Source organism: Lampetra planeri, chromosome 65 (genome assembly GCF_965212315.1).
Source record: "Lampetra planeri chromosome 65, kcLamPlan1.2.h2, whole genome shotgun sequence".
Classification (NCBI taxonomy): Eukaryota; Metazoa; Chordata; class Hyperoartia; order Petromyzontiformes; family Petromyzontidae; genus Lampetra; species Lampetra planeri.
Window position 1 is genome coordinate 3017116 of NC_136171.1, and position 23389 is coordinate 3040504.

At 44.1% G+C, this 23389-nt stretch overlaps 1 protein-coding gene across 2 annotated transcripts in view; it reads left to right on the top strand.

The window, feature by feature from the left end:
- Positions 1–23389, top strand: part of LOC144737135 (uncharacterized) — a 131651-nt gene that overhangs the window by 62684 nt on the left and 45578 nt on the right. The gene's annotated exons all lie outside the window — the stretch shown is intronic.

Here is a 23389-nt window from a genome sequence, read left to right on the forward strand (position 1 = left end):
CTGAATCGGCCTAGGGGAGGCCCATGACCGGTTCAGATAATCACTATAACTGGTGTTAGTCGTGATGGGGAATCGAACTCGGGTCATAGCCAGATTCGAAGCACAGCGCATTAACCACAACACTACCACTCCCCACACATACACAGATACACACAGATATACAACAAAGACAAAGACCCCCCGTATAGCCTTAAAGACTGTGGGGGCAAGTGCTGTTAGCAAGCACCTATAAAGGCCGGCACGGCACACGAGGGGGTGGGTGGCCAACACCACGCCCAGCCGCAGATACACACACATTTGACATACAGACACACAACAACAACAACCGCCATTCGCCACTAAGTGGCAGTGACGTCACCATGACGCTTCTGCCAGGCTATGTGCACGTTGAGGCCACGTGAAGTGTCGAATGCCCGCTGGCAGGAGGTTACGGGGCATACCCAGGTGCCACGGGTCGACTGACTGAGATAACTGGCAGATGCACCACCTGTGCCCCCTACTGTGCCAACTTGCTGTGCTTTAGCCACCCGGCGCTCTGCTCGTTCTTGTGAGCGTTGCTCCTGCCCCCTCCATTGTTGTTGGAGGGCGACTGCCTCCGACTGCCCAGTAGTGTCTGTCACGAGCCTCCTCCACAGAGGCCGATCTTGACACCAATGGTACCAGTCATCGGCAAGTCCACTCAGCTCCACAGCCTCCTGTACCAGATCGCTCCATCTCTTTTCTAGCCCGTGCCGTGCCCACTTAGCTCCTTCGATCCGGCCGAACAAGAGCTGTTTAGGCATGTGGTGGCTGGGTATGCGGGCTACATGACCCAGCCAACCCAGCCTTGCCTGCCGGAGGAGCTCACCGATGGGACTTTGTCCAGATCTTTCAAGTATTTGTGAGCTCCTCACACAATCCAGCCTGGTTAGACCCAGGATGGATCGTTGGTCAGGCCAGCCTAAATGTTTCTAACCGGCGAAGATGTTCCATTAGGGGGGTCCATGTTTTGCAAGCATAGAGAAGGGAGGGAATGACTGTGGCCGAGAAGACCTGAAGCTTCGTGCTGAGCGACAGACCAGGTAGTTTGCACACAGCGTTACGCAACTGATGAAAAGATAATGCTGTTCAACTGAATCGGAGTGAGACCTCTGCTATTAAACCGGAGCCGGTCATAAGCACACTGCCCAGGTATGGGAAACTCTCCACTCTCTCCACAACTGCCCTATCACCAATTGGGAGTTGTGGGGGTGGAGTGTCCGATAGTACAAAATACCGAGGTAGCTGCTTAGTTTTGGTGGGGCTGATGGTAAGGCCCCACCTCTTAGTGGCAAGCTCCAGGTTCAGCAGCATCATTGGCATACATAACATGGTTGAGCAATACGGAGCCATCCCTTAACTGCACCCAGGCATCGATCAGCCTCCCATTATATCTGTACCAGATGGAAATTCCTCCGGTACAGCTAGAAGGCTTCACGAACTTTGTGGTCGAAATAGCTGTTAAATAATGTGGGAGCCAGAGGACATCCCTGTCGCACCCCAAGGTGTACAGGGAATGGCTCCGACTCCCAGCCACATAGTTTTACCTGGGCCTGCTCACCATCATGAAATGGAATTAAAGACCAATTTGTGATCGCGGGCCATTGAGACAGACTCAATCTCCTCAGCAACCCGCGACCACCACCCATCCTGCAGCGCCTCACGGCTCTCCGAACCTCCGAATGAAGGCTGCGGTAATCCTCATTATACGACGTGGGATGCTGTAGCCAATTAGAGTGGGCCTGTCGGCTCACCACAGCAGCCTGAACAACTCCTCTGTCAGCCAGGGTTTCTGGGGAGGTCTGGACTGTGTACCCAAAGCAGCCATTGCAGCTGCATGAGCCACAGTCCTAAACCTCGTGTATTTCCCCTCGACATCAGGAGGAGTGGGGGACGATGACAACCCCAGCCACAAGCGATGATGAAATTCTCGTTTGAAACTTTCATCAGCTCACTGAGACCATGCCACTAAGGATTTGAATGGGTCCTGGGTGTACACCCACCACCAGAGTGGAAGAATGGCAGGCACATCTTACAGATGACAAGTCAATGGTCACTGGGCAGATCAGCTCCACGGTAGGTCCTAGTGTCAAGGACATGGGCCCGCATCCGCTGTTCCGTCGCTATAGTCCAGCAGATGTTCTTGCTTGGACCCGGCATGCATCCATGATGTGTGGATGCGCCGGTGCCGGAACAGCATGTTGGTAATTACAAGCCCATGGGCTGCACAAAAATCTAGCATCCTCCTGCCGTTGTTATTGAGCTGATCTGGCCCATGCCTTCCAATCACTCCAGACCAGGTGCCAGCATCATGACCAACTCGGGCATTGAAGTCACCCAACAAGATGACTCTATCCCGAGGGGCCACTTTAGCTAGCAACTGTGACAGGAGGTCAGAGAAGGAATCTAACTCATCGGTCTCACCTGCATCCCTCCACGGATGTTCATCTTTGGTGGGGGCATAAGTAACCACGACCACTACTCACTTCTGGTTGATCGGAAGGTGAGCCCAAAGTAGCCCCAGGCTGAAATCTTCCCACACCTCACCGCCACGCTCCCATTCCCCCTTCATTCTTTTGTTCAGAAAAAAAGCCACTCCCTGTTGTTTGGCAGTCTCCTGCCCCAAGTAGAGGACTGTCCACCCCTCATGGTGGCAGGAGCCAGAGCCGGTCCACCGAACCTCCTGAATACCACAGAGATTCAGGCGGTACTGGTCCAGCTCCCGACAAAAGAGTGGCAGCCTCTCCTCCATAGTGAGCGTTCGAACATTCCACGTGGCCACACGTAGTGATTTTTTGTTGCTTCTGGAGGAGCCCCGAGGGTAAAGATTCAGTCTCCTGGCTCCGCCAAATGGGGTTTGGCTAGGAAATGTCATAGAAGCTTGTCCCACCGGGGCCACCGGCACAAGGTAACTAGTTAAAAATTTCAGTCGTGGTTTGGTGGTAATTAATTGAAGGTAGAGGGGTTACCAGGCCCTCGCACCCTTCCAGAGCCCCTATTTGGCCGCTGTGGTGGTTACAAACGCCATGAGGAGAATGGCCATTTTAATTTTGCCCTCCCCCCATGGCACTGCCCACCACAGCGTTGCCATCCGGCACCACGAGGAGGTAGGGGGTTGTTTTTGACGGACTACACACATACACAGACATGTCATTTTCTTGGTTCTTTCGGTAAAGTCACGTAGAAGGGAAGTAATAAAATAATAAAAATAAAACATAATAAAACAATTCTCACGACGTTTCGGCCACAACGCAAGCAGCCGTCCTCAGGCGAAGAATGAAGCACCTCCAAGCTTGGAGCGTATATTTAAGCTGGGTTAGAGGGGGGGAGGTGGGAAGAAGAGCGCCTAAACAAAATAATTTGCATATCAAGAGGAATTCAGCATATGGAAAATGCGTAGGAGGTGGGCGGGGGGGGTTCCAAATCAATACTATGCCCGTGCATTATGCAGGATTAGCAGCATCAAAGGGGGGGGGGGAGGGGGGTAGCATTAACAAAGGAAAGGAATGTTAATAGTATGTAGCTGCAGTTACTAAACAACCACGTAAAAAACTAAAGTAAAAACTGCATAACAAACTAAAGTATAAACTACATAGCATCATCAGTATACTTACTATACTCTACAATAAGCTGAGTTACTAACAGTAAGTAATACATAAAAAATTCTACGTTGTAAAAAATTAAATAATATGCTTCCATCTAAACTGTATTCTCTTACATCACACGCGTCTATACCGTACTATATACTGCCATAGGCAAATCCAACATTAAATTACATACTGTATTGCTATAAACCACCCTATACCTTATACATTTTAATATAACACTATGTATTATTCTACCCACCCTAATGTGTATCGAAATGGTTTATTACGTCCTTCCAGTGATTGCTAAGCCAGAATCCATCTTCTCGGTTAAAATTGTCTCTGTGTTTGTATATGTGGATCGCCTCATGAACGAATCTCTCATGATAACCAGATGGCTTGCAGAGAACCTCTGTCTTGGAGAAGTCAATGTCATGTGAGCCCACTGAGTTGTAACAGTGATCTGCCACGGCTGAGGTGTTTGTCCTACCGTGTTTCAGGTCAGCTTTATGTTCACGGATGCGGTCTGAGACATGTCGTTTGGTTTCCCCAATGTAACTGCTACCACAGAGGCAACTTAGTTTGTAGACACCAGGGTACTGTATGTCTGAAACCACATATTTTACAGACGGTACCAGATCACGGATTTTATGTACTGTGTTGAATCGGACCTGGATCTTGTGTTTAATCAGGATTTTGGAGATCTTTTTTGTGACCCCAGCAATGTAGGGTAAGGTGATGGTCTTGAAAGGCTCCTCAACAGGATCCTTCTTGATGGTTGGAGTGATGGCTTTGCGGATTGTGTAGTCGGAGTAACCATTAGCCTTAAGAGCTTGGCGTACGTGTTTGAGTTCACTGGAAATGTGTTCATGGTCGGAGATGCATTGGGCTCTATGATATAGAGTCTTGATGAGGGAATTCTTCTGGGATGGATGGTGGTGGGAATCCGGTTTTAGATAAGCATCCGTGTGGGTGGCTTTCCTGTAGACAGAGTGGCTCATTGAACCATCAGGTCTCCTTTTGATTAGGACATCCAAAAAGGGTAGCTTGCCATCATTTTCGACTTCCATGGTGGTTTATAGCAATACAGTATGTAATTTAATGTTGGGTTGGCCTATGGCAGTATATAGTACGGTATAGACGCGTGTGATGTAAGAGAATAAAGTTTAGATGGAAGCATATTATATATTTTTTTACAACGTAGAATTTTTTATGTATTACTTACTGTTAGTAACTCAGCTTATTGTAGAGTATAGTAAGTATACTGATGATGCTATGTAGTTTATACTTTAGTTTGTTATGCAGTTTTTACTTTAGTTTTTTACGTGGTTGTTTAGTAACTGCAGCTACATACTATTAACATTCCTTTCCTTTGTTAATGCTACCCCCCTCCCCCCCCCCTTTGATGCTGCTAATCCTGCATAATGCACGGGCATAGTATTGATTTGGAACCCCCCCCGCCCACCTCCTACACATTTTCCATATGCTGAATTCCTCTTGATATGCAAATTATTTTGTTTAGGCGCTCTTCTTCCCACCTCCCCCCCTCTAACCCAGCTTAAATATACGCTCCAAGCTTGGAGGTGCTTCATTCTTCGCCTGAGGACGGCTGCTTGCGTTGTGGCCGAAACGTCGTGAGAATTGTTTTATTATGTTTTATTTTTATTATTTTATTACTTCCCTTCTACGTGACTTTACCGAAAGAACCAAGAAGATGAATCCCTGCAGTCACGAAAGCTTTAAATCGAAAAAGACATGTCATTATCGGTGATCAGCTCTATTTGAGTCTGTATTGAAAACTCACCTCTTCAAACTGGCCTTCACCGCCTAATTCTGTTTTTATTTCCTCCTTTCCATACATGGCCAAAATTGGGATATGTATACAGATTAAATGCGTCTTGTAAATGTAAATAATTATTGATAACTGAACACAGTACGTGACATAGGTCCCTGGGCTTGGCCAGTTCCAAGTCGAGTGGTGAGTGATGGAGGACGGTGCATGGTTGGATTGTAGATCCCCGATATTCGTTTTTTTTTTATAAAAAAAAAAATCTGTATCGGCATTTATGCCACTGATGTGCTCCGGATGTTTTATACATATGTAATGACCGAGATAACAGACCGCTTACTTGACACAAGCGTACGGTCAGACAAACAATCAGGAAGTAGTCCAAGGCCTCACATTGGTGCAAAAACGCATTCACAGTGATTGGTAGGGAGGCACGATTGAAAGGGATTGGAGGAAAGATTTGAAAGGTAAAAGAGGGGAAGCGAGGGTGGACTGTAGAAGGATGATTGAGAACTGTTGGTGGGGAAGGGCCCAAGGGAGTGGGGTGATGGAAGCTTCCAGAGAGGGGGGCTTGGGAGGTAACGTTGGAAAGAACACGGAGCTCGTCTCAAGAACGAAGCCTGGCCATCGTTAGTGCTGTGTCTGAATAAAAGGCTCTTAAGAAATCACCACGTGTGTTGGCGTCACTACGCATGTCCAATTAACCAACAAAACAATCGATTCTTGTTTCCTGAAAATCTTATGCTTGCCAGTTGGTATAGTTATTTTACCATCCACTCCCTCGTGTGCCACAGTGCCGGCTTTCATAGTTGCTAGCTAAGAGCACTTGCACCAACAGTCTGTTCAGGCTATAGGGGGAATCTTTGTATTGCTATTTGCTAAAGGGTCCGGTAGAGGGAGCTCTGATACTATTGGCGTGAGGTTGAGAGCAGCTGAGGTGTGTGCACTTCAGTCGCCAGCACGTTTGGGGTCGTACAACGCTCGCAGTGCCGTGTCCCATCAATACCTCACCAACTCTTCTCCACAGCATCAGTCTCTGCACGTAGCCTATTCAATGTTTTCTACAACAAAGGTATGAATGTGCATTTCGCAATGCATCAAGCGTTTAGCTTGAAAATGTAGAGAAGCCGTGATTTATCTACAGGACCTTTGTAGCCAGAATCAAAAATGATTAAAAATAAGAATAGGTTTTACCCTTTCTGGAAAAAGACAGGAGATGTTAACATGTTCAAACACCAAATATATATTTTGCAAGGAATGAAGTCTGCATTAATCAGTCGAGCTATAAGTGTTATGATACTTGTGTAAAGGATGTTCGGGACATCCTCACACACAAACACCACACAACCACGAGTTACGGGTCACGGGAGCGCTGCCGTGGGCGACACGCAATCCGATTATTGAGTGGAGGAAGTTTGCTCGGATTGGCCCCAGGAGGATTAGCAGTGGGGGAAACCCGAGAAGAATTTGCAAAGGGGAGAAACCCCTGGGAGGGTTAACAAGGGCGAAACGCCTGAGAAGGGAATGAGTGTTAAAAAATTAACCCGTAAAAACTAAGTTTTTCACTATAAATCCTTTATATGCGTGGCATCGGTTTTATTTTATTATTCATTTCTCTTTTTCTTGAGTAAGAGTTTCATTTTTATCACATTGGTATTTTAAATTAAATATAAGGAAAGTCGTATATAAGGATTATAAGGTTTCCAGTTTTTGTATGATTGTTTATATTGTACATTTTTGTTGTTTTCTTGAATAATTTTTCTGTGGTTAGGAAAAATATATGATTGTGTTAGTGGAAAATTTTGGAAAAAAATTTTCACGATAATAAATTGTCACGCACAACGAGTCTGTGTGCAAAATGTCAGCTCGATTGGATCACGGGAAGTGGGTAAAAAAACGACCGAAAGATTTGCATGGTCGTAAGCGCGCAAGCAAGCAAGTGAACATAATATTTAAAAAAATCCTAAAAAGTGGAAAATTTAGGAAAAAAAATTTCACGAAAATAAATTGTCACGCACAACGAGTCTGTGTGCAAAATGTCAGCTCGATTGGATCACGGGAAGTGGGTTAAAAAACGACCGAAAGATTTGCACGGTCGTAAGCGCGCAAGCAAGCAAGTGAACTTAATATTAAGGATTTAAAAAGGAGCAGAGACGGGCTCTATAAGGGAGAGCATTTGGAGGATTTGGCTCTCAGACGGTGGGCTTCACGTAGAAAATGTTTTGCCGGGCGGCACGTCCCAAGGCCCGCGGTGGGAATAGGCTATTCTGTTTTCACATCCGTAAACGTTGAAGTAGTTAAATTAACAAATTTGTGCCGTTTCTATTATTAATTATTTACTTATTGCACGCCGTCGACCGTACCAAGTGACGACAATTGCGTGGGGAGGGGGCGGACCCTGCCAAGTGCTGCGTGTTCACTCCAGCTCACAGGGGACATTTCATTTTACGCTTTTTACAGGCAACGCATACACACATCACGCTGCGGATATTTCTTCAGTGTCATGTCCTCTTGCTTCCCCCCCCCCCCCAACACGATGCGCCCAGTTTATACTACAGACTCCGTAGATGATATTTTAGTGCTTACATAGCATTATTCTTGCACGCCCGGGGGATTCTGGGGGGGAGGGGTAGCGGCCCAGCCCCCAGCCTGCCAATGTGCCAACTCCGCCGCCTCGCCAATGTAGGCCAGGACGGGGGCTACACATGGCACAAGGCCTCAACACGGCTATATAGTAAGTACAAAGTTCCTTGCTTCTTACGCTAACCACTCAAGTCCATTGTTTTTTATTGTTAAACACATTTGTTGACAAACATTACAATAATCATGTTTGTGTGCAGATAATTTATCACGTTCATTGCTTATTATTATTAAACAAATACGTTGCCAGATATTATGTGCAAATAACAACTCACGTTCATTGTTTACCATTATGAAACAAGTTGACAGATGTTACAATAATTATATTTGTGTGCACAAAACTCTTTTTGGATTTTTAGGTTGCTCAATTTTCCCTTTTTTTGCTGCGCTTTTATGACGCTGCCACGCTCTACTGCCAATCCGTGATTTCTGATTATTTCTTAAATACATTTCTATTGTTTCCATCGCTCGCGTCACACTATTTCCTCATACGTAGTACTGCCATACTGATAGCTGTGCCATCATCGGGGATTGCTGTGCCTGTCAATGTGGGTGTCTTTGAGTCCATATGTGTGTGCGTGTAGAGCCATGCGTGTCTTTAAGTCCATGTGTGTGTTTGTCTTTTTCGAATGGACAACGCCCCGTGTGTGTGTACGTCAAAGTGTTTATGTGTCTGTGTCAGTCCAAGTGTGCGTGTCAGTCCATTTGTGTGCGTATCAGTCGCTGTGTGTGTAAGTCCATGTGTGTGTGTCTTAGTCCATATGTGTGTGTGTAAGTACATATGTGTGTTTACGTCAATGTGTGTGTAAGTCCACGTATTGTTGTGTGTGAGTCGGTGTGTGTGTGTACATCCATATATGTGTGTGTAACTCCATGTGTGTATATCTCAAGTCTATGTCTATGTGTGATAGTCCACATGTGTATGTGTGTGTACGGCAATGTGTATGTCACTCTATGTATGTATGTGTGTAAGTCCCTGTATGTGTGTACGTCGATATGTGTGTGTAACTCCATGTGTGTGTATCTCAAGTACATGTCTATGTGTGTGTGAGTCCATATGTGTGTGTGTGTCTGTAAGTCGATGTGTTTGTGTGTGTGAGTCGATATGTGTGTGTGTCTCAGTCCATGTGCGTGTGTGTTAGTCGCTGTGTGTGCATGCCTCCATGTTAGTGAGTGTAACTCCATTTCTTTGCGTGTCTGTAGGTCCATGTGTGCATCTTAGTCCATGCGTGTGCTTTATTGACCTGCTCAAGGCCTATGATACCATCAGCAGGCCTAGCCTCTGGGTTGCTCTTTGTGCTTTCCGAGTCCCTGACCCACTGATCACCATCCTTAAGGACCTTCATGATGGTGAGCGGCCCCGCGTCTAACTACGTGGCCGTGAGTCAGAGCCATACATATATTTGGACCATGTAGTTCGTCAAGCCTTCAATGCCTGTACCGGAAGAATTCCCATCTGCTACAGATACAATGGGAGGTTGATCGATGCCCGGGTGCGGTCAAGGGATGGCTCCCTATTGCTCAACCACGTTATGTATGCCGATCATCTGCTAATTGCTGCTCACTCGGAGGAGGAGTTCGAGGTGCTGCTGCTGAACCTGGAGCTTGCCACCAAGAGGTGGGGCCTTACCATCAGCCCCACCAAAACGAAGCACCTGCCTGGGTATTTTATACCATCGAACAATCCACCCCCACAACTCACAATTGGTGATGCGGCAGTTGTGGAGAGATTGCCGACATTCCCATACCTGGCCAGTGTGCTGATGACCGGCTTCGGTTTAACAGCAGAGGTCTCACTCCAAATCAGTCGAGCGCCATTATCTTTTCATCGGCTGCGTTACGCCGTGTGGAAGCTACCTGGTCTCTCGCTCCACATGAAGTTTCAGGTCTTCTCGGCCATAGTCATTCCCTCCCTTCTCTACGCTTGCGCCCCCCTAATGGAACATCTTCGCCGGTTAGAAACATTTAGGATGGCCTGCCTACGATCCATCCTGGATTTAACCAGGCTGCATTGTGCGAGGAGCTCACAAATCCTTGAAAGATGTGGACAAAGTCCCATCGGTGACCTCCTCCGCCAGGTAAGGCTGCGTTGCCTGAGTCATGTAGCCCGCATGGCCAGACACCGCATGCCTAAACATCTTTTGTTTGGCCGGAGCGAGGGGGCTAAACTGCCCGGCACGGGCTAGAGAAGACATGGAGTGATGTGGTACAGGAAAACGTGGAGCTGAGTCGACTTGCCGATAACTGGTGCCAGCCGTGTCAAGATCGGCCTCTGTGGAGGAGCCTTCTGAAGGACGCTACTGGGCAGTTGGAGGCAGTCGCCCTCCAACAACAACGGAGGGCAGAGGAGCGACGCTCACAACAACGAGCGGTGCGCCGGGTGGCTAAAGCACAGCAAGTTGCCACAATACGGGGCACAGGTGGTGCATCATCCAGTCGTCTCAGTCAGTCGACCTGTGCCATCTGGGTCTTCCCCGTGACCTCCTGCCAGCGGGCGTTCGACACTTTACGTGGCCTCAAGGTGCACATAGCCTGGCACAAGCGTTGTGGTGACGTCACCGCCACTTACTGGCGAATGGCGGTTGTTGTTGTTCAGTCTATGTATGTATGTGTGAGTCGATATGTGTGTGTAACTCTATGTGTGTGTCAGTCGATTTGTGTGTGTAACTACATGTGTGTGTCTGCCTTTTTCGCCCGGGCAACGCCGGGTACTCACTTCTAGTCTCAAATAAACGTCACAACCCTAGTAGTGACAATTCGTCAAATTGCTTAGTGTGCTGAACTGTTCCGCCCATATTTTTCTGACCAACTCCACTAGGCCAGCGCGTCTCTTGAACGATGTTTTCCGTGTCTCCCTGGTTAATGAGTGACCAGTGTTTATCGATTAAGGAGGCGCGTGGTTAATCACACAGTCCCAAGTCCACGGCGCTGCCATGAGTCCGAGTGAGCTCGGGTGGTGCGCATCGTGAAAACCAGTCAACCTCCAGGCAGGCCGGATGAGTGGAAATTCAAAAACTTGGTGCTGCCCGTGTAAAATATGAAAGGGCCGTTTCGGCTATTGATGCTTTACGGTAAGCCTGCTTTGATAAACTTACGACTCCATAGGATTTTAAGTTCGCGTGGCTCTACAGGTTTGGCCCTCCAACAGATATCGTTAATTGTTTTAGTGAACTTATTGTACTGGAGTGATGGGGCTTTTTTCAGTGCAGCTCCCAAACTTTGGGAGAGTTTGCTTTTTCTAGTAAGACAATCAGAGTCGTAAAATATATTTGTATATATTTAAGTCTGTCTTGAAACCTCACCTCTTTAAACTGGCCTCTTCTCTCCCGCCGAGTCCTGGCCGTTTACCCTGCACGTTCTGTTTATTTCCTGCTTTCCATACACGGTGGTGGTGCATTGAGATTTATGGATTAAATGCGCCACTTTACAAATGTAGATGATTATGACTTGGCTGTTCTAAAATAAATCCCGACCCCAATTTTGTAACCTTCTTTACCGAGTTTTTATTGAAAAACTAAATTCTGTTGTTCACATCCCATCGGGAATTGTAGTGTCTATGTTGTAACGTGTGTACCTGGTTAATCTATTGAAGTTGGATTGTTACATCTCTGGACCGTGACAGATGGTGGTGGCGTTCATCCAGAAGTGGATTTATCATATCTGATTACGTTAAGATTTCATTGACTGACAATTACTGTACAGTCCGTTCTCCTATAACGTGTGTTGTTTCATAACGACAATTGGATATAACGCGATTCATGTATTCGGAAACTCATTTTTAATTACGCAGATGCGAATTGGATATCACCCTATTGAGTGAATGGAACTACGTTGCATGAGTAGGAATAAGCGGTCGTACGGCTCCCTCGGCGTAGCATCACACAAGGTGGGATGCTGCTGGATGCTGCTGGATGCTTCTTGATGCTACCCACGCGCCTCAGTCTTTGTTCAGCCTGTGTACGCATCTCACGTGTTATCGCGGACTGTGCTTTACCCCCTATATTATATATTAGAGCGCGATTTTCCATAACGCCGTGTTCTTCAGGAACGCAACTACTACCGCGTTATAGGAGAACACAGCTGTATTTAGATCACAGAGATCACCCTGGGTGCTAACTCCAACCCCCCTCTCCCCCTGTAGATTACGAGGTGGATAGTCGCTGTTTGTAAAGGATGTTGGTTTATGACCTAGCTTTACATTTTCTTAAGTGTCATCCACTCGTAATGTGCGGTGGGGCTCATCTCCTGGTTCTCTCGTTGCTGCCGCATGAAGCCAAAACTCCCATTAACTAGCATTGATCAAACCAGCACTGTGGAGGGGCAAGGGTTGGTGGATCACAGAAATGTTGTGATGTGAAACTCACTAAACACGGGTGTCGAGCCGACATATCCTGGTTCGCTAAAAACTTAACTACAAAACAATTTCTATTTAAAGCTTTCGTGACTGCAAGGATTCATCTTCTTGGTTCTTTCGGTAAAGTCACGTAGAAGGGAAATAATAAAATAATAATAATAAAACATGATAAAATAATTCTCACGACGTTTCGGCTACAATGCAAGCAGCCGTCCTCAGGTGAAGAATGAAACACCACCAAGCTTGGAGCGTATATTTAAGCTGGGTTGGAGGGGGAAAAGAATTTGCATATCAAGAGGAATTTAGCATATCTATGGGAAATGCATAGGAGGTGGGCGGGGGGTTTCAAAGTCATATTATGCCCGTGCATTATGCAGGATTAGCAGCATCAAAGAGAGGGGATAGGGGGTAGCATTAACAAAGGGAAGGACTGTTAATAGTATGTAGCTGCAGTTACTAAACCACCACGTAAAAAAACTAAAGTATAAACAACATAGTATCATCAGTATACTAAATATACTCTCCAATAAGCTGAGCTACGAACAGTAAGTAATACATTACAATTCTATGTCGCAAAAAATATAATATCCTTCCAGCTAAACTTTTTTCCTTTACATCACACGGATCTACCCCGTACTATATACTACCATAGACAACCCCAACATTAAATTATATACTGTATTACTATACACACTCTATACCTTCGACTATAATATTACCCTAAGTTATTCTACCCACCCTACTGTATACCACACTGCTGTATATTCACTATACAATTACGATACTGTATATTACCTTATACTTTGTATTAAACATTACAATTTTATACTATTTATACAATCTGCTATACACTATACCATTGACCGTCGCGTGAAAGATACTAAGAGGAAGCAACGAAATATGTCAATGGGAGAGTGGTGGTAGGAGACTTGCAGCGGAGCAAAGAATCCATTCCCTGTGGAGAATACAAGATATATAGTCAACGCCAGTGAGTGGACTGTGGTCTGAAAGTCACCGTAAACGTGAACACAATCAGCTAAGATCCGAAATGGTTTATTACGTCCTTCCAATGATTGCTGAGCCAGATTCCATCTTCTCGGTTGAAATTGTCTCTGTGTTAGTAAATGTGGATCGCCTCATGAACGAATCTCGCATGGTAGCCAGATGGCTTGCAGAGAACCTCTGTCTTGGAGAAGTCAATGTCATGTGAGCCCACTGAATTGTAACAGTGATCTGCCACGGCTGAGGTGTTTGTCCTACCGTGTTTCAGGTCTGCTTTATGTTCACGGATGCTGTCCGAGACATGTCGTTTGGTTTCTCCAATGTAACTGCTACCACAGAGGCAACTTAGTTTGTAGTTTGTAGACGCCAGGGTACTGTATGTCAATTTTACAGCACCAGGGCTCACTGAGCTATATAGAGTATTTTCAGCAGCGGTCTGTATGATTAACTTCTTGTGTTTATGTTGAACTGCTTTCCCACCGTACATAGCCTGCCTTGCTAATCTGCTTGGCTTTCATTATTTTATGGGGTCAGGCACAAGCCGTGTGATTTGCTCATAGGCGTATATGAGCCCATTATACTGTTCTACAGCAATACTAACAATGATATATGATATTATGTAACTTTTAAAAGTGCATTGCAGGATGAAAAAATATTGAATTAAGGTACAAGAGTGGTCATATCTGTGAAGAAAGGATGAGCAAATGTTGTAACTTTCCAGGACAATGATATAATTTTATTTTACCCACATACTTCTCTTAAAATAAAAATTCATCCGATGGTTTGACCATATGGGAATTGCATGATATGCTATTTTTATTGAATTGTTTAACCATACAAAAAAAGATGTATTCAGTTACTTACTGGGGGTCTGAAGACAGTCTGATGTACCGGTCTCTAGGCAACAGGTCTGGACCGGTTTTTCATGGGGTCTCTCGGCAATACTTTATCTCGTGGGGTCTCTCGACCACATAATTACAGGCTGCTGTGTACTTCGCAACACTTTAAAAATGACTCCATTTTCTCTGTTCTATTCCTACAGGTCTGGTGACCTTGGGAACCTCCCAAGTGGAGGTGGATCGGTTTGTGAGTAGTAATAGAGGGGAAAAGGTGACCCTGAGATGTGTCTACACAGGGTCACAGAGGCCGGGGAGTATAACCTGGCGGAAAGGAAACGCAGACTCCGGAGTGATAATTGCCTTTGCCCTTTCCAGTGATTACATAATTTACAATGATACTGGCTTCTATGGGCGATTGGACTTCATGAACTTCACCCCTGCACTGAGGGACGGATCCATCCGCATTGAAGACCTTCGTCTGGGGGATGATGGAAACTTCACCTGCACCTTTGGCACTCTTGATGCCTCTCCACCTCAAGCAACAATCAACCTCACTGTGAACGGTGAGGCGTTTTTTTTTTTAAACCGTACTCCACTACGCATCAGTTTCACTTTTTTAAACAATGACTCCGTTTACTGCATGTGTGTTTGTATCTCCCAGAAGGAAAAGCCCAGGAAAAGTTGTATTGCGATTACGACGCTGTTCTAAACAAAAACTTCATAAAGTCCACACCTGTCCTTGCTCACATGAGCATGACGATGGTACTGTTGGTGGACGCAAGGGATGTGGGCTATCACCCCCCGCCCCTCACTAGAGAGTCTGAAAGCTGGTACGGGACAGTCCTCGCTTAACGCATGGTGGTGTTCAGACTATAACGTGTTTTCACGCTATAGTTGGAGTGCTCGACCAACAATCAGGTTGCTTGTTCAAATCTAGATCAGAAGTCCAATCGGCCTACTAGAGATAGGCTCTCGCCATGGGAATGCAGAATGTCCACCTCTGGCTAGGGATGCCATTCAAGTTGAGCAAAGCCCCACGTTAATTGGACCTGGGAGACCGTTTCACCCTTCATAGACTCACAACCCGTCCAGACTTTTCATGGAGACCACTGGGCCACCAACTTCCCACAGAAGTCCTCCACTGTTGGCCACCATCATCATTATTATATGCAGCTGATGAATCCATGCAATTCCTCTCAATTCTCATGTCTTCTCCACTCCAACAGTCCATATTTTGCTCGGTAATCATCTGCCTCCTGTTCACTCCAATGAGTGTTGCCATTGCTTTGCTGAATTCCTGTTTGGTGGCACGGAAAAAATAACCTTCATCCCTTCTTGTTAGAGAACAGTCCATGGAAGCGGATAACAGAGCTACCTCCGAGCGCCCTTTAAGTGATCTCTGCTCAACACAGTAGATGGCAACACTTAACTATTTAACCGTCTCTGTGTCCCAGTTTGCATCTCCCACAGTTAACCCTTACCCGTTCTGAGACGTCTGCAAGTTGCAGGGTGGGGTCCCGTTCACCACTGAATATCGGAATGAGCAAGCAGTTCAGTGTTCATTTTACTTATAGAGGCACAAGTGTCGTTGTTTTTAAACATTGCACTTACTGCAGATAACCGCATGATATTCTAGATTTGAAGTTCTCGTGACTGCAAGGATTCATACTTTTTGGGTTTTTCGGTAAAGTCACGTAGGTAAAAAATTAAAATGAATTAAATTAAATCACGACGTTTCAGAAGCAACACAAGCATCCGTCATCAGGTGTTGACTGCTCCAGCAAAATTACTGAGGCGTCTGAAGAGAGTTATTAGGGGCGGGGAGGAGTCAAGGGGACGGGGGGGGGGGGCTGTGGCAAGCACCAAAGCAGTGTGGACGTGCACGGGATTAGCATGAGTTAAGCCCCCTCATCAAAACACTATACCATAGGGCCCACTGCATTTCTGACCAACACCACCTGGCCAGTGAATTGGAACATGTACATCATGCCCTCAAGATGAACGGATACTCGGACCGTGCTATCCGCCAGGCTGTTTCTCCCACCGTGGAAAAATCAACCCCCGGAGACTCCAATCAAGATCATTACGTTGCCATACATAGCAGGCGTGACCAAAAATATTTCCAAATTTCTAAACAAACACAAGATCCAGGTCCGATTCAATACAGTACACAAGATCCGTGACCTGATCCCATACGTAAAAGATGCCATTCCTGACTTACAGTACCTTGGCGTCTATAAACTGAGTGGCACTTGTGGGGATTGTTATATTGGGGAAACGAAACGACATATTTCTGATCGCATTCGCGAGCACAAGTCGGATTTGAAACATGGCAGAACGAATTCTTCGACCGTAGCTGACCACTGTTGTAATACTGCTTGTTTTCATGACATTGTATTCTCCGATACCAAGGTGCTCTGTAAACCTCCAGGTTACTACCAAAGATTTGTCCATGAAGCCATCCAGATACACAAACATAGACATAACTTCAACCGAGATGATGGATTTAGATTGAGCAATCATTGGAAGGATGTAATTAACCAAGTTAAACGTTAGCTGCCGTGCAGTTTACTGCTAGACAGCCAGTTTCGATTCAATTGTCATAAACATATCCATATTCCCAACCAGTTATCCCCAGCTTCACACACTACCATCACCATTACCAGACGCTGTTTTTTGGTTTTCTTTAGCTTAGCTTGTGCATCCATGAAGCCATCTAGATATACAAACATAGACATAACCTCAAACGAGATGATGGATTCAAATTGAGCAATTAGTGGAATGAGGTAACTAACCAAGTTAAATTTCGATTTAAAGCTTTCGTGACTGCAGGGATTCATCTTCTTGGTTCTTTCGGTAAAGTCACGTAGAAGGGAAGTAATAAAATAATAAAAATAAAACATAATAAAATGAAATAATTCTCACGACGTTTCGGCCACAACGCAAGCAGCCGTCCTCAGGTGAAGAATGAAACACCACCAAGCTTGGAGCGTATATTTAAGCTGGGTTAGAGGGGGGGAGGTGGGAAGAAGAGCGCCTAGACAAAATAATTTGCATATCAAGAGGAATTTAGCATATGGAAAATGCGTAGGAGGTGGGCGGGGGGGGTTTCAAATTAATATTATGCCCGTGCATTATGCAGGGTTAGCAGCATCAAAGGGAGGGGGAAGGGGAGTAGCATTAACAAAGGAAAGGAATGTTAATAGTATGTAGCTGCAGTTACTAAACAACCACGTAAAAAAAAAACTAAAGTATAAACTGCATAAACAACTAAAGTATAAACTACATAGCATCATCAGTATACTTACTATACTCTACAATAAGCTGAGTTACTAACAGTAAGTAATATATTACAATTCTACGTCATAAAAAATTATATAATATGCTTCCATCTAAACTTTATTCTCTTACATAACACGAGTCTACACCGTACTATATACTGCCATAGACAAACCCAACGTTAAATTATATACTGTATAGCTATAAACCACGCTATACCTTATACATTTTAATATAACACTATGTATTATTCTACCCACCCTAATGTGTATCACACTGCTATTTATTTACTATAAAATTACGATACTATATATTACTTTGTTCATTGTATTAAGCATAGAGGATATGGGAAATGCAGGTATGTGAAAAGTACTAATTCAGCATAAAAGGGAGGGGATAGGGGTAGCATTAATAAAGGGAAGCAGTGTTAATAGTATGTAGCTGCAGTAACTAAAACCAACACATAAACAACTAAAGTATAAACTACATAGCATCATCAGTATACTTACTATACTCTACAATAAGCTGAGTCACTAACAGTAAGTAATACATTACAATTCTACGTCATAAAAATTATATAATATGCTTCCATCTAAACTTTATTCTCTTACAACACACGAGTCTACACCGTACTTTATACTGCCATAGACAAACCCAACATTAAATTATATACTGTATAGCTATAAACCACGCTATACCTTATACATTTTAATATAACACTATGTATTATTCTACCCACCTTAATGTGTATCACACTGCTATATATTTACTATACAATTACGAAACTATATATTGCTTTGTACATTGTATTAAGCATATAAATGTAATACTATTTGTTATTATACACTGTACCATTGACCGTCGTGTATATTTAAGCTGGGTTGGAGGGGGGGAGGTGGGAAGAAGAGCGCCTAGACAAAATAATTTGCATATCAAGAGGAATTTAGCATATGGAAAATGCGTAGGATGTGGGCGGGGGGGGGGTTTCAAATTAATATTATGCCCGTGCATTATGCAGGATTAGCAGCATCAAAGGGAGGGGGAAGGGGGTAGCATTAGCAAAAAAAAGGAATGTTAATAGTATGTAGCTGCAGTTACTAAACAACCACGTAAAAAACTAAAGTATAAACTGCATAACCAACTAAAGTATAAACTACATAGCATCATCAGTATACTTACTATACTCTACAATGAGCTGAGTTACTAACAGCAAGTAATACATTACAATTCTACGTCGTAAAAATTATATAATATGCTTCCATCTAAACTTTACGCCCGACACTTTTGTCATCTGGCCACATGGCCGGCCTGCTCTAGACCAATTTCTCGACCACATCAATTCCATACACCCAGCCATCAGATTCACCATGGAAGTCGAAAATGATGGCAAGCTACCCTTTTTGGATGTCCTAATCAAAAGGAGACCTGATGGTTCAATGAGCCACTCTGTCTACAGGAAAGCCACCCATACGGGTGCTTATCTAAAACCGGATTCCCACCACCACCCATCCCAGAAGAATTCCCTCATCAAGACTCTATATCATAGAGCCCAATGCATCTCCGACCATGAACACATTTCCAGTGAACTCAAACACGTACGCCAAGCTCTTAAGGCTAATGGTTACTCCGACTACACAATCCGCAAAGCCATCACTCCAACCATCAAGAAGGATCCTGTTGAGGAGCCTTTCAAGACCATCACCTTACCCTACATTGCTGGGGTCACAAAAAAGATCTTCAAAATCCTGATTAAACACAAGATCCAGGTCCGATTCAACACAGTACATAAAATCCGTGATCTGGTACCGTCTGTAAAAGATGTGGTTCCAGACATACAGTACCCTGGTGTCTACAAACTAAGTTGCCTCTGTGGTAGCAGTTACATTGGGGAAACCAAACGACATGTCTCGGACCGCATCAGTGAACATAAAGCTGACCTGAAACACGGTAGGACAAACACCTCAGCCGTGGCTATCATGAGAGATTCGTTCATGAGGCGATCCACATATACAAACACAGAGACAATTTTAACCTAGAAGATGGATTCTGGCTTAGCAATCATTGGAAGGACGTAATAAACCATTTTGATACACATTAGGGTAGGTAGAATAATACATAGTGTTATATTAAAATGTATAAGGTGGTTTATAGCAATACAGTATATAATTTAATGTTGGGTTTATCTATGGCAGTATATAGTACGGCATATGCTCGTGTGATGTAAGAGAATAAAGTTTAGATGGAAGCATATTATATAATTTTTACGACGTAGAATTGTAATGTATTACTTGCTGTTAGTAACTCAGCTCATTGTAGAGTTTAGTAAGTATACTGATGATGCTATGTAGTTTATACTTTAGTTGGTTATGCAGTTTATACTTTAGTTTTTTACGTGGTTGTTTAGTAACTGCAGCTACATACTATTAACATTCCTTTCCTTTGTTAATGCTACCCCCTTCCCCCTCCCTTTGATGCTGCTAATCCTGCAAAATGCACGGGCATAATATTAATTTGACCCCCCCCCTGCCCACATCCTACGCATTTTCCATATGCTAAATTCCTCTTGATATGCAAATTATTTTGTCTAGGCGCTCTTCTTCCCACCTCCCCCCCTCCAACCCAGCTTAAATATACACGACGGTCAATGGTACAGTGTACAATAACAAATAGTATTACATTTATATGCTTAATACAATGTACAAAGCAATATATAGTTTCGTTATTGTATAGTAAATATATAGCAGTGTGATACACATTAAGGTGGGTAGAATAATACATAGTGTTATATTAAAATGTATAAGGTATAGCGTGGTTTATAGCTATACAGTATATAATTTAATGTTGGGTTTGTCTATGGCAGTATAAAGTACGGTGTAGACTCGTGTGTTGTAAGAGAATAAAGTTTAGATGGAAGCATATTATATAATTTTTTTGACGTAGAATTGTAATGTATTACTTACTGTTAGTGACTCAGCTTATTGTAGAGTATAGTAAGTATACTGATGATGCTATGTAGTTTATACTTTAGTTGTTTATGTGTTGGTTTTAGTTACTGCAGCTACATACTATTAACACTGCTTCCCTTTATTAATGCTACCCCTATCCCCTCCCTTTTATGCTGAATTAGTACTTTTCACATACCTGCATTTCCCATATCCTCTATGCTTAATACAATGAACAAAGTAATATATAGTATCGTAATTGTATAGTAAATAAATAGCAGTGTGATACACATTAGGGTGGCTAGAACAATACATAGTGTTACATTAAAATGTATAAGGTATAGCGTGGTTTATAGCTATACAGTATATAATTTAATGTTGGGTTTGTCTATGGCAGTATATAGTACGGTGTAGACTCGTGTTATGTAAGAGAATAACGTTTAGATGGAAGCATATTATATAATTTTTTATGACGTAAAATTGTAATGTATTACTTACTGTTAGTAACTCAGCTTATTGTAGAGTATAGTAAGTATACTGATGATGCTATGTAGTTTATACTTTAGTTGTTTATGCAGTTTATACTTTAGTTTTTTTTACGTGGTTGTTTAGTAACTGCAGCTACATACTATTAACATTCCTTTCCTTTGTTAATGCTACTCCCCTTCCCCCTCCCTTTGATGCTGCTAATCCTGCATAATGCACGGGCATAATATTAATTTGAAACCCCCCCCCCGCCCACCTCCTACGCATTTTCCATATGCTAAATTCCTCTTGATATGCAAATTATTTTGTCTAGGCGCTCTTCTTCCAACCTCCCTCCTCTAACCCAGCTTAAATATACGCTCCAAGCTTGGTGGTGTTTCATTCTTCACCTGAGGACGGCTGCTTGCGTTGTGGCCGAAACGTCGTGAGAATTATTTTATTATGTTTTATTTTTTATTATTTTATTACTTCCCTTCTACGTGACTTTACAGAAAGAACCAAGAAGATAACTAAGTTAAACTTTAGCTGCCGTGCAGTTTACTGCTAGACAGCTTGTTTAGATTTAATTTTAAACACATCCATACTCCCAGTCTGTTACCCCACATTACCACACGTTGTTTTTTTAGCACATTCCAGTTTGAACTCTATACATTACTAATTTACCCGGCTTATCTACTTCCACCATCTACATTACAAAGCCTCAGTTTGAACTCCAATTATTGCTCGGGGTACACAACGCTACCTCCCAGCCCACACCCCGCCCCCACACTCACCATGCCTCCTCCCCCTCCTCCCATCCCCACGCGACTATATAATTACTCGTCACAGCCTCACCCCCCTGGCATCACTAAAAGAATACAGATTGTCATCTATCCGCTTAACTCATGCTAATCCCGTGCACGTCCACACTGCTTTGGTGCTTGTCACAGGCCCCCCCCTCCCGACACCTTGACTCCTCCCCCCCCTAACACCCTATATAAACACGTTGTCTCTTAATAACACTCTTCAGACGCCTCAGTAATTTTGCTGGAGCAGTCAACATCTGATGACGGTGGCTTGTGTTGCTTCCGAAATGTCGTTATTTAATTTAATTTATTTTAATTTTTTACCTACGTGACTTTACCGAAAAAACCAAAGAGTATGAACCGCATGATAGTTGGTGCCAAACTGTTCCACACGCAGGTATTTTACTTTATTTTTGCATCCGATTCCATACGTATACGTCATCAAAATGGAATCGTTCCATGATGACGTACACATACTTCGGAATGGGAAAGTGTTGTTTGTCCCTTCTTGTGAAAGAACGACCCACGGAAGTGGATAACAGAGCTACCTCTGAGATCCCTCTTAGTAACCTCTGCGCTACACAGTAGAGGTCAGCACTTAACTGCTATTTAACCGTCTCTGTGTTTATGTCTCTGTGCCTCAGCTCCTCCGAACGTCTCCCTGGAGTCTAACCCATCCCAGTTGGTAGACGGCATGGGGCTGGTGACCGTGGCCACGTGCGTCGCTCAAGAAGGAAAACCTGCAGCCTCCATCACCTGGAGTGGCCTCCATCAGGGCAGCTCCAATGAGACCACAGAGGCAGAGCCCGACGACACGGTTACGGTGAGGAGCCACTACTGGCTGGAGCCCACGTACGAGAGCCACGGGCAGATGCTCACCTGCAGAGTGGAGCACCCGGCCCTCGAGTCTCCAGTGGAGTACTCTACTACCCTGAACATCCACGGTGAGTAGTGGACATGATAAAAAAAAAGTCAGAAAGTTCGGCTGTCGCGATGTTTGAATCAGCTTGGATTGGTGGTCCTCTCCATTGGCAGCCATGAGTCCAATTTAAACAATCCACGTTGTTAATATAGATTGAAAACTAATTTCTTTAGAACTGCTTTTGTGTTTAGTTTGTTTTCTTTCCCTCGCACCTCAAATTATCACAGTTGGCTACATATGGTGCGAAAGACGTTCAACTTACATGAATACATCGTGCAAGAGTAACAATGCCCATTATTTACCCAGAAAAGTCTCTTTCATTCTTAGGCGTCTGTTTAGGGAGGGTCCTGTGCAGGGATGTTTGGCCATTTCCCGTAGTGAGTGTTTGTATTTGTGTGGGTGGAAGCCAGAGTACCCGAGGAATACCCATACATACAAGGGGATAATGCTCGAAATTCCACACAGATAGATTCAGTACTCCATATGTCCATCGGTCTTTCTGTACTGTTGGGGCATGGCATCTCTGGCTAAGGTGATCCATAATATAGTTTTTAAGAATCAGTTTGTATCTCCCACACCCATTGTGTCCCTTCTTAGAGATCAGGCTACTTTAAGTGACCTCTGCTCCACACATTAGAGGGCAGCACTTAACTGATATTTAACCGTCTCTGTGTCTCTATCTCTCTGTGTCTCTTGTGTCTCTGTGCCCCAGTTCCCCCGAACGTCTCCCTGGAGTTGAACCCATCCCA